Raw genomic sequence first — 12804 nt, forward strand, 5'->3', positions numbered from 1 at the left:
CGCCCCGGGGCCACTAGACTGGCCAATCAGACCAAGGCGGTTCCTTTGTGCTATTCAAATACCGAACGGACCCCGGGCCTCCAACGCCGCCGCTGCCTCGAATGTTCTCCTGTGGCCGCGGCGCCGCGCGGGACTCGGAGCCACCGAGGCCGCTGTCTGCGACATGGGTCGCCTCGCAGCCGCCACGTTGGAGCCCGCGGCCACCCTCGGCCTAGTTCCTGGGAGCCGGGGGTCGGCTCACCTGCGTGCTGCTGCTACGGCTCCTCCCCCTTCCGTACGGCTGGGCCTCACCTGCGGCAGGTGAGCGCGGCTCCCACTCCCGGCCACGCGGCACCTCCTTTCTTACCTACGGCCCCCGGGTGACCCGCGGGACGCAAGGCTTTTTCAAGAGACTAGTGGGGCCGCCGGCTTGACCTTTGGGGACCCCTCAGGAGAAAGAGATTTCGAGGTACCCTCAGCCGCCGAGTTATGTTGGGCCTGACTCCTTGACTTTTCGGCTGAGGAGACTCAGGGAACACTCGGGGAAGGGCCGTCCTCCCCATTTGTCTGACGGGAGAAACCAAAACATGGTGAATTTTGGTCTCCTCTGATAGGGGAGGCTTGGAGGCGTGCCCCTCGCCAACAGCTGAGGTCTAAAGGCGTTCTGAGAGCTGACATCCAGTGTCCTAATCACCGGTTCTGTAACCTTTCCTTGCCTTCCTAACTAATAATAATGACAATAGGGACTGTTATTAAGTGCCTAGGACGGGGCAGGCCCGGCCAGAAGCGCCCTGACTCGCTCCCTGTGACTGCAGGCAGAGCGGGGGCCTGAGTCTCTGAGGAGCGGGGTGACTCGTGGCGGAATCCCACAGCTCCTAAGGGGCAGAGCTCGGATTTGTACCAGGGCTGTGAGCTCCAGGCGGGAGGCGAATACCAAGGGCCGAGGAACTCGCTCACTTAACTTTTGTTGACACTTTTGTTTTCCTTCTAGTCCTGAACCGTTTACGGGCCACCTCCTCCCAGCTGGGGCCTCATATGGTGGGGACGATCTCCAGGGCGCTCTCCCCCTGGACTGGGAAGCCCGAAAGGGGGTGACTGGTGCTCAGATAGGGGGGGTCCAAGGCGCCTGGGTGGGAGGGTCTCTTTGAAGTGGTCGGGAGGTTTGCCTGAGGAGGGGGTCCTCGAGTTGGCCCCTGAAGGAGGAAGAGGCTTCACAGAGAGTATGAGGGCTAGGTGGGCCTTGGGGGCGATTGGGGGGCGGTGCTGGGGTGGGACGAGGCCCCAGGAGCAAACTTCCTGCTGTTTCCCCCTCTCCTTGGGATTTCTTCTGAGTTTCCTCTTTCCTTGGGCCTGTTGTCCTCAGCACCTACTTCATCCCTTGGCAGGAGTAAAGAGACCCAGCCAGCCCGTTCTGTACTTTCTGGGTCTCCCCTCAGACTTAAGAATTCTCCAGGTTGGTTTCCTCAAACAAATTTTCAGCATCTACTCAGTGCCAGGCATCAAGGGTAAAAACAGATTTAGGGAGCACGTACCCCACTTTTCAGATGAAACTTGGGACACTGACAGTGGAAGGCACTTGTCTGAGGTCCCACAGCTCCAGATCCAGTGCCCTGGCCTTTCCATGCCATCTGTGAACGATCTCAAACTGGTCTGAGCCCCTGTGATCAGAAGCACCTCTTCTGCCCCCACCCAGAGAAGCCAGGATTGACATTTTAGGGAACTGTGAGAAAGGGCATCTTACTTTCATACTATTGGTGATCTGGTGATAGGAACACACAGAAGTGGAACTTGTTTATGTGATAGTACCCCTGTAAGAATAAAAATATACTGCCCCTTACTTCCCCAGGGCCTGTCTTGACACAAAGCCTTCGTTCGTTTATTTATTTATTTTTTTAAAATAAATTTATTTATTTTAGGCTGCTTTGGGTCTTCGTTGCTGCCTGCGGGCTTTCTCTAGTTGCGGTGAGCGGGAGCTACTCTTCGTTGCAGTGCGCGGGCTTCTCACTGCGGTGGCTTCTCTTGTTGCGGAGCACGGGCTCTCGGCGCGCGGGCTTCAGCAGTTGTGGCTCGCGGGCTCTAGAGCGCAGGCTCAGTAGTTGTGGCGCCCGGGCTTATTTGCTCCGCGGCATGTGGGATCTTCCCGGACCAGGGATTGAAACTGTGTCACCTGTATTGGCAGGCGGATTCTTAACCACTGTGCCACCAGGGAAGCCCCCATTTGTTTATTTTTGAAGTTCACCTTTGAGATATCATTAGCACGTGGAGGGAAGCGGGAGGTCCTATCTGGTTCTACCATCACGTCTGGGACCCATGGCGTCTGGCACATTGCAAGATGCCAAGAATGTAATTATTTTTTTAACATCTTTATTGGAGTATAATTGCTTTACAATGGTGTGTTAGTTTCTGCTTTATAACAAAGTGAATCAGCTATACATATACATATGTCCCCATATCTCCTCCCTCTTGCATCTTCCTCCCACCCTCCCTATCCCACCCCTCTAGGTGGACACAAAGCACCGAGCTGATCTCCCTGTGCTATGTGGCTGCTTCCCACTAGCTATCTATTTTACATTTGGTAGTGTATATATGTCCATGCCACTCTCTTACTTTGTCCCAGCTTACTTTTCCCCCTCCCCATGTCCTCAAGTCCATTCTGTACGTCTGCATCTTTATTCCTGTCCTGCCCCTAGGTTCTTCAGAACCTTTTTTTTTTTTAGATTCTATATATATGTGTTAGCATACGGTATTTGTTTTTCTCTTTCTTTTTTAAAAAAATTTATTTAATTTATTTATTTTTGTCTGCGTTGGTTCTTCTCTGCTGCATGCGGGCTTTCTCAGTTGTGGCTAGCAGGGGCTACTCTTGGTTACGGTGCACAGGCTTCTCATTGTGGTGGCTTCTCTCCTTGTGGAGCACGGGCTCTAGGCGCGCGGGCTTCAGTAGTTGTGGCATGCGGGCTCAGTAGTTGTGGCTCGCGGGCTCTAGAGTGCAGGCTCAGTAGTTGTGGCGCACAGGCTTAGTTGCTCTGCGGTATGTGGGATCTTCCTGGACCAGGGCTCAAACCCATGTCCCCTGCATTGGCAGGCGGATTCTTAACCACTGTGCCACCAGGGAAGCCCTGTTTTTCTCTTTCTGACTTACTTCACTCTGTATGGCAGACTCTTGGTCCATCCACCTCACTACAAATAACTCAATTTCATTTCTTTTTATGGCTGAGTAATATTCCATTGTATATATGTGCCACATCTCAAGAATGTGTTATTAATGCTGATTTTGGACCTTCATTCTGTACTTGCTGAGAATTTATTGGGGGAAACTAAGACTTTGAGTGTATGTGTCTTGCTCAAGGTCACTCAGCCAAGAAGAGGTCGAGGCAGGATTTGAACCCAGGTCTGTTTCCAGGATTGGAACTCGCTTTAGGTTCTTTGAAATCAGCTGCTTGCTTCTGCCGTGGGTGGATCTGAGTCCAGTTCTCAGGGCTCAGCTCATGGCGAACGTAACATTGACTTGATCAACACCCCACGACTATCCTGACAATGGCTGTGAGACCAGGGCCTGCAGGACCCATGAAGGAGCAAATCTCTCTCCAAGCTCAGCTCATCACTGACAGCCATTCTCAGAGCTGCACCCCCTAACTCTGGGGGTCCAGATGGGACACCAGGTAGGGATGGAAATGGATTCCCTAGCCACAGGCTGGGGGCAGGGGAGCCAGCGCCCCCTACTTAGCCTCTGCCCCAAGGTGAGTTTGAGCTCTTCTAAGGGTCTTCCACTCCCTGGGGCCAGCTGAGAAGTGGTCAGCCCCATCTGCGTGGCCCCATTCTTTGGGCCCTCCTGTCTGGGGCCCGCATTCACTTGGTCTCCCCACCTTCTCAAGAATCAAGAGGTGGCTAATGGGGAGGGCTGAGCAGTTGTCCAGCTTAATAAAACCCTTGATCTTTTTTGGGGTGGCCTGGACGGGAGAGTTGCTGCAGCTGTCGTAAGAAAACACTTGCTGAAGGAGGCAGTGGAACAGCTGAGCTCTTTGGTGCCCCTGGGAGCAATGAAGATTGGGGGGCGCACAGTAGGAATTCACAGACGTTTATAGAATGGGTGGGTCACACATAAGGCTTCTGTTCGGACGTTCAACGGCTCAGAGCAGGGTACTACAGACCGTCCAGGGCATCGGGTGTATACGTGTGTGTATGAGTATCTGTGTGCACACGTGTGCAGGGGGGCAGGTTCGAGTGAGACCAGGCTTCTTGGAATGAAGGGCTGGCCTTATTGGTCTGGGCACCTGAGAAAGGTTGGGCCGCTCACCTTTTCCCCCCGGAGCTAGGAGATTACACCTGGCCCTGAGTCACCGCTCCCTGGAGGAAGTTAATTAATGCCTAAATATTTACCGAGGGTCTGCTGGGACAGTGCGGAGCAGGGCACAGAACCTCTCGGGACCTGGGCTCCCGTCAAACCCCAGGTGCTGTCAGCCCCACAATGGAGCTGTGAACACCTTGAAATGCCACATATGCCTGTGGGCACCTTTTGGTCACCCAGTTCAGAAGTGGGAGACATGCTGGGAAGGACCCTGGTCAGCTTTGGGACTTGCCTGGTGGGTTCCCAGGGATTGGTTTGCCGAAGAGGATGCAGAGACAAAAAGGTTAATTGAGGGTTTTGTATTGGGAGGAGGGGGAAGGGGGAGAGAGATTTGGAACTGACGCATTCATTCCTTTGCACAGTGGCCCAAGAGATATTTCCAGAACACTACTCTGGAATTCCTGCAAATGGGTCGGGGAACAAGACGTGATCCTGCCCTCAGGAGGCCACAATTCAGAGGGAAGCAGACAAGATAAACAGACCAGATGACACAGAGCGATAAGTCTGTGATAGGAAGGTCGGGGCTGGAGGAGGGCAGGGGAGAGACCCCAAAGCTGGCCTGGAAAAGGCTTCCTGCAGGAAGCTGAGACTGGGAGGCCAAGGAGGGGGAGGGGCCTTTCACCAGAGAGAACAGCTTGAGGCCCAGGGCCTGGTATGCAGTAGGCACTCAATAAATATTTGTGAAATAAATCAGTCAATATATATAAGTATGCAGAAGACACTTAGAATTGGAAGGGCCCTAGGCATCAGGCTGCCCCCATCCCTAATTTCAGATGGGTAAACTGAGGTCCAGAGAGGAGGAAGGATGTGCTGAGGTGTCGCCCTGAGCTGGGACTGGAACCCAGACGTCCCACCTCCCAGTCCAGCCCCTGGCTGCCCCAGCTCGCTGTCTCCGTGGCTTGGAGTGGGCGTTGCTCCGTGGGGACTGAGATTTGGGACTGTGGACAGTGGCAGAGAAGGCATGGGGCACAGCTGACCACAGGGGTCACTGCTGAGTCCTCTCTGAGGCTGTGGAGCCAGTGGTGTTTGGACGAGGGAGCCCCCTGCTGTACCCCAAGAAGGCTGTTCTGTGGCTGATGGGCCCTGGGAAGCTTGGCTGGGGTCCTGGAGCCGGGGAGCCCTCCTTCTGCCCTGAAGAGCCGTCATCCTGTCAGTGTTCCAGGCACAGCTTAATGACCGGTCTGTGTTTGCCCAGCATGGTCCTGGGCAACAGGCTCAGTGCCCAGGAAGGCATCATGGCTCCTGGCTTCAAGGTCCTTAAGTGTAATGTGGAAGGTTGACAGCAGCTTGGCTTTTTGGAGCTCTTGCTCTGTGCCAGCCACTGGGCCAAGCGCTTCGCGTGCTGGTCTCCTTGAAGCCCCACGCCAACCTCTGGGGCAGGTTTGGTTATCATCTACATTTTATGGATGAAGCAACTGAGGCACAGAGAGCTTGGGTGATTTGCCTGGGGTCATCGAGCAAGGAAGGAGAAGTGACTGCAATCCCAGGACTCTGGGGAAGTGGGGGCACCGGGAGCAGCAGGGGAGGACTGCAGACCCCCGCTGCTACTTTTGGATTCATTGGCCTTTTGAATGATTTCTGTACTTATCGATGGAATGTGCATACAGGGCGGATGTGATCTCTCACCTGGGGTCTCTGCCCAAGCACCTGACACCGGCTGGGTGCCCATTTGTTTGTTCACTCACCCATTCATTCATTTATTCATTCACTCACTCAATAACCGTGGACTAAATACTGGCCAATGAGCAGGTGCTGTGCTAAGAACACCAGGCAGCTCTCCCTGCCAGAGCAGGGCTGAGGATCCTTTTAATCTCCTAGGCCAACCCCGATTGATTGGTAGTGTCTGCCCGGAACCCTGGGTTGGAAGGGATTTGGTGTGTGCTCCAGTTGATTAGTGATGTCTGCCAAGGGCTCAGCTGGGAGCCTTTACGGCAAACCTGCTGGGTAGCTGCCCCTGGGATGAGGATGGAGTGTCTGTTCAGCGCTTTGGACATCTGGGCTGGTTCAGCAGACAGTGGGTCTGGAGGTCAGGAGAAACGGGTTCTAGCCCCAGATTGGCCTATTATCCTCAGGTAATGCGCATCGCCTCTCTTGGGCCTCAGTTTGCTCATTTGTCACCTTCCTCCAGGAGGCAGCGTGAGCATCAAATGACCGGAAAGTGCTTTGAAGAGTTGAGGGGATTAGTACTGAAATGGGAAACTCCCCCCCCCCCTCTTTTCCTTTCTCAAAATCCTGCCAGAAGCAGAGCGTGCTGGGCAGGCCAGAGTTAATCCTGGGCCGGCCCTTGGTGTGTGTGTGTGTGTGTTTGTGTGTGTGTATGGGTGGGTGGGGGGTGGCTCAGAGGTTCCTGGCTCAGAGTTGTTTTTATAACTCACTTAGTACAGACCTTTGTCCCCTCACCGGCCTCAGCTGGGAGTTCCTAAGGAGTGAGAAGCTCCTTGGATCTTAGGAACTGAATCTGAGATTTTTTTTTTTTTTTTTTTTCATTTGAGTAGTGGGAGCTGGTGTATGTGCCACCTGCCACCTCCACCTCCCTACTCAGGGAATAAAACTATAGACCATTGTGCCAGGCACAGAACTATGTTTAATATGGATTTTTTCATTAATCCTCAAAACAATCTAATGAGGTGGGTAGCACAATAATCCCCATTTCACAGTTGAGGAAACTGAGGCCCAGAGAACTGAAGTTCTGGGGCCACACATCTCCTGGCTGCTGCTGGTCCGTGGGTACCAGATTCTGATCCGAGCTAGAGAAAGACTGTGTCATCCATTCTTGACCAGCTGTGCCTCGTCCTTGGTCTTTTGTCCATTCATCCATTTACTCATTTGTTCACTTCATCCTTTTGTTCCTTCACAAATATTAAGCGCTTACTGTGTGCCAGGCTCTGCATCAGCTCCTAGAACCAGGACAACCCCACTCTCAAGGACCTTACTTACATTCCAGACCAGACAGGAAACAAACAAGAAATAAGTAAGCAGATAAATAAACAAGATTGCAATGAGGGTGATAAAGAAGTAAATAGAGCTTTGTGATGGGGACTTGTGGCAGTGGAGTGACCAGCCTCGAAGGCACACTGGTCAGAGGGTCCCAAGCTCCCAGCTCTCCCCTGGCCCCCTCCCCCCACCCCCCACGCCGGCCTTCCCCAGGCCCAAGTCCCTGCTTCGCTGGCCCGAACTCTCTAGCAATCTGTTCTGAGCTCAGGCTGTACTCCTGTCCCTCCTACTCCCCATAACTGGTGAATTTTTAATGCTGCTTACATGGAACAAAGCAGAGTTTTTGTTTTTGTTTTGAGAGCATTTCTCAAAAAAAACCCATTTCTCAAGTGTGTGTGCGTGCGCGTGTGTATGTGTGTGTGCGCTTGTGTGTGTATGTGTGTGTGCGTGTGTGTGTGTGTGTGTGTGTGTAGAGTGAGAAAGAGACAGCCCAGTGAGTACCAATCATCTGTCCTCAATTCATCTCCTGAGTTCCTTTTTATTTAAAAAAATTTTAAAACGTGGGGCTAAGTAGGATCTCAGTTCGGGACTTTGTGCTGGTGAAAGGGCACCCGGGGGGGCCCTCGACATCCATGTCCTAAGCAAACCCACCTATTCCCTGGGGGACCCAGGCCCCATCATTATGTTTGTCATACAGATGAGGAAACCGAGGTGCAGAAACAAGAAGTATCTGTGCGGGTCCTCCCGCTGATGAGTGGTGGAGAGGGAGGCAGGAGTCACATGGCTCCACACTGCCTGCCCCATCACACACTCACACATACACACACACGCACTCACACACACACACACGCACTCAGGGCTAAGTGAGTTACCTAGTCACAGCTCTGGCCTCAGGAGGGGTGGAAATGAGGCAAGGAGCCCAGCCTGTGACCTCAAAGGGGCTGGGATTAATCTGGCCGAGAGGGAGGAAGGGGAGAGAGACTTACAGGTTGGAGAGTGAACCCTTGTGGTTTGTGCTGGGGGGTCAAAACCTTTCCCTAGAACTGACCCCAGGATGTAGCAAAGTGGGTCTCCGCCTTGTGTCCTTGGTGGTGGCTCCCAGTGCCCTCCCCTTAGCCTATTTATTGAGTATTTACTGTGTACTAGCCACCAAGTTCTTGACATGAATCATCTTGTTGGATCCTCATGACAGAATCTATGACTGAAGTACTTTTATTATCATGCCCATTTTACAGACGAGGATGCTGAGGCTCAGAGAGGTGAACTGACTGGAATCTACACTGGCTTGCCTCCACACCTGGCTCTTTTAACCCTGACACCTGGGGAAGCAGAGGGCAGGAAGAAGAAGGTGGCCTCCAGGACTCTGAGAGCTGAGGCTGGTGAATATCCTTGTGAACTTGTGAACCTTTGATGCTGTTCTGGTTCATCTTTTCAGCCTATTTCGCTGGTTCATAGTGCTCAGGGTTGGGAGGTGGTTTGCCCCCTCACTGATCCTCTAGGGACAGCAATGGCCCCAGCCTAGAGCCTCATCTCCCTTTTGTGCTGCCTCTTTGTAGCAGGGTCTTTCCTCAGTGCCTGGTTTTCCTCCTTGGCAGTGAGGAGATCTTTAGTCCCATTCATTTCTCATTCATTAGAAAATGGGAATGATTTTCATAAAGGTCTGGGTGAGTTGGGCTATGCTCTGCTGCAGTAACAAATAATTCCTGAAATCTTAGGGACTTGACCCAATAAAAATGTCTTTCTTTCTCAGTCCAATGGATCAGACAGCTTTCCTCCAGCCTCCTCCCATTGTCAGTTCCACCATCCCAGATTTTTTTGCCTTCAGCCTTGCACACAGGGGAGGTGGGAGCCAGTATGTGGATGATGCTGCAGCATGTCTTATGGTGAAGTCTAAATTTGCATTCTTCCCTTCCATTGGCCAGAATGGAGTCACATGGCACCACCTACCTGCAAGGGAGGCTGGAAAGTGTAGTCCTCAGTTGCGCACAGGAGGCAGATGGCCTGGTTCAGTGAATACACAGCTTTGTCACTGACATGAAGGCCTTGAAGAAAGCAAAAGCAGAGCTTCACCAAATTGTGGACCACAAAAATAAACTAAAAGGCTCTTAGCTGGGGACAGGGTGGGGAGGGCTTCTTATCACATGGCTACCAAGAAAAGTTTATTTTCTTAACATGTCTGTCTGTCTCCCCTCCTAGACTGTAAACTCCCTGTGGGCAGAATCCACAAGCAACTCTCTGTGCTTGATACCTTATTTAGTCCCTAGCCAAGAATAGATGCCCAATTTCTATCTGTTCAATGAACAAACATTATCTGTGCGAAAGGATATTGGTGAACAACTGTTTTAGCTTTCCATGTATCAGATGTGGACAAAGATATTTTTTAACATCAGTCTGGAATGGAAGTCCCTTTTGAAAAGAAAAAAAAAGTTTTAATCAGTCTTGTCCTTTCTTAGTGGTGAACACAGTTTTTTGACCAACAAGTGTCATTCATTGCTGATTTGTTCTTGATTCTTTGATGACTGGAGGGAGAGATTGATTAACTCTTTCAACATATATTTGTGGAGTGTCTGCTATGTGCTAAACCCTTTCAGGATATTAGGGAATGGGAAAGGACAGCCATTCTCCAGTGGATGCAATATACTCGGAGATGAGGCTATTCCAAGGTAATGAAATCAGACACCATTTAATTTCTTTGGAACCATGGCTTGATTTCTCACCTGTAGTACCAAACACTGAATTTAATCTATTCTAAGGCACCCACTCCCCGCCCTGCCCTTCCCCCCGCCCCCATCTAATACCTCTGAAATTGTGATGTGTCTTACCATTGATGACATCCTAGATTTGACAAAGTCTGGATATTTTACTCATTGGACTAATTAACATTTATAGGACACATCATGCAACACACCGAATCACCCCACATTTAGTGACTAGTTCTGTCCCCATGTTGTTCAAGGCAGCCCATTTGGTATTTTCAGAGTCGCGGAGAAGGGATGGAACCATCATTTATTGAGAACTGAGTACATATGAGGCACAGCACTCGCTGGTTCACAGCACAGGACTTCCAAACACCCCGTCAGGCACCTTGTTGTCTCATCCCCAGTTTACAGATGAAGAGACCAAAGCTTTTCTAGAATCCCTCACTGGAAGCGCCGGGGTTCCAACCTGGTGCTGTTCTATCCCATGTTCTGAATCATCCCTCCACCACTCTGTGCAGACACCCCCCCCCCCCGAGATGTAGTCATCAGGCCCATTTCCCAGATGAGGGTACTGAGGTGTACAGAGCTCACCCAATTTGCTTAAATTTACAGAGTCGGAAAGTGGCAGAGATGGGGTTTGAACTCAAGTCTTTTCTTTTCCAGAACACAAATGCTTCACAACTCTACTCTCCTGCCTTTGGCTTCTTCTTTCTTCCTTTGAAAAGGAGGCTGGACTGACTGGGGAATCATCCTGAGACTGGACCTTGAAACGAGTCTGTTTGAGCCCCTCCGTCTCCAGGGGTCTGCATGAGGCCGCTCACCAGGCTAATCTTCGCCCAGAGGGACTCGAGGTACCGACGAAGATGAAAAGGCAGCTGGTAAATTAGTGATGGCAGCCAGCCTTGCTTACAGCTCCGGAGGGGCCTGGATAAGGGGAGGTGATCCCTGTAGTGAACATTTTAGTGGGACTTAAGCAGTTTTGGAAATTTGATGGATAATAAGTGTATAACACTGATAGTGGGCTTTGTGGTGAGGTTCCTGACACAGGTTCCAATGCTTCTCCATCCAGGAACAGACCTGGGGTTTGAGTGGCACTGGATCCACCCCCGGCTCCAGGACTGGCCACCCCATCCCCCTACTGGGCAGCAGGGGGACATAACTCTAGTCAAAGCCAACCAGTGGAGGGTTCAGGTACTGTTAGGTTAGAGCAAAGCTCAGGACTTTTGTTGCTATGAGGTGGGAATTTCCGTCAACCGCATTTTACAGACAGGAAAGATGAGGCTAAGAAAGTAGGATAGATTGGATTATTGTTCAGCAGTTCTTCACTCCCCTTCTTCTTGAGGCAGAATAGATTTTCCTGTCCCACTGACTTTGGCATTGGCCACCTGAGTTACTTTGGCCAACAGACTGTTAGTGGAAGAGACAGGATGCCTCTTGAGAGGAAGCCTTAGGAGACATCACACGCTTCTGCCCTATGTCTTGCATATTTGTGATCTGTCACAACAGAATATATCCCATTTGGATTCTGATACCAAAATAATGTGAAGACACACGGGGCACACTTGAGCCCAAGTCACAGCCTGGAGTCAAGTTCAACTGACCTACGGCCTGAAACAGAACTACCTAGTTGAGTCCAGCCTAGACCAACCAGTTGCAGTCAACCTAGAGACCAATGAGAATAAATGTGTAGGAGGTCTCTGAGAGTTTGAGGTTGTTTGTTAAACAGCATCATTATGGCAAAAGCTGACTACTCCATAAGTGTTAAGTGATTCTATGAAGGTCACACAGCTAATGAACGGAAGAGTCAGAGTCTAGAATTTTGGCCTCCCTATCCACTGCTTAACTGGAGTTTTCAGGTAAAGGAGCCAGTAATGAGAACAGAACTGGGACTGAGGCTTCTCTGTAGGCATTACAGACTTCCTCTAGCTTGCTTTCTTTATCTGTCTACTGGAAATAGCAAACCCAGTGTATATTTACGCATCTCTGCTACTCCTGTGATTTCATCACCACATATCTCAATTTTGGAGATGGAGAGTTTTGGGAAAGAAAACTGTGTATTAGCAATCTTTCTTTTGTATGAACTTCAAGGAACCTTGGCAAGACAACTAGACAGATGTTTCTCCCCTTACTGAGGGCTGTTTGATGGGTAAGCCAACTTTCTGTTAAAAGAATCTCTTTCTTAGGGACTTAATATCCTTTAGGTATATTTATGGATATGAATTTTCCTTTGAGTATTGCTTTGGCTGCATCCTATAAGTTTTAGTATTCAATGCTCTCATTTTATTTAATGTCCAAATAGTTTGAAACATCTAAGTAGGCTGTAATTTCCTTTTGAATTCCCTCTTTATCGCAAGAGTTATTTGGAAAAGAGTTTTCAAATTTCTACCAAGTTAGATTAAAAGAACCCTCTCTAGCTATTAATTTAAAATTTTTATTTCACTGTGTTGAGAATGTGTTTTACTTTGGAATTTGTTGAAATTGTCTTTGTGCCTGAATACCATGATTATTATTTAAATGTTCTGTGGGCTTATTATTTTCAAGAGTGCAAGTTTTCGATAGCTCCAAGTACCTGTAAATACTTGCACTCCAGGTAAAAGTAATCAAACACCTCATCCCACTGCCCCTCCTTGGTATCATATACAAGTGACTGAAAATTAGGGCGCATTTGTTTTTTTTTTTTAATTTAATTAATTAATTAATTAATTTATGGCTGTGTTGGGTCTTCGTTTCTGTGCGAGGGCTTTCTCTAGTTGGGGCAAGTGGGGGCCACTCTTCATCGCGGTGCGCGGGCCTCTCACTGTCGCGGCCTCTCTTGTTGCGGAGCACAGGCTCCAGACGCGCAGGCTC

The 12804-nt window shown here is 50.2% G+C and overlaps 1 long non-coding RNA gene across 2 annotated transcripts; it reads left to right on the top strand.

Moving 5' to 3' along the window:
* Window positions 1–91: 91 nt before the first annotated feature.
* On the top strand, window positions 92–12450 carry LOC130708306 (uncharacterized). Of its 2 annotated transcripts, none has more exons than XR_009008491.1 (3): window positions 92–300; window positions 8494–8637; window positions 10621–12450. It is a non-coding gene; the product is annotated as an uncharacterized LOC130708306 (long non-coding RNA). The 2 variants fall into 2 exon arrangements; XR_009008492.1 differs by lacking the exon at window positions 92–300 and adding an exon at window positions 335–448.
* Window positions 12451–12804: the final 354 nt, after the last annotated feature.

The sequence above is a fragment of the Balaenoptera acutorostrata genome, chromosome 6 (genome assembly GCF_949987535.1).
Source record: "Balaenoptera acutorostrata chromosome 6, mBalAcu1.1, whole genome shotgun sequence".
NCBI lineage: Eukaryota > Metazoa > Chordata > Mammalia > Artiodactyla > Balaenopteridae > Balaenoptera > Balaenoptera acutorostrata.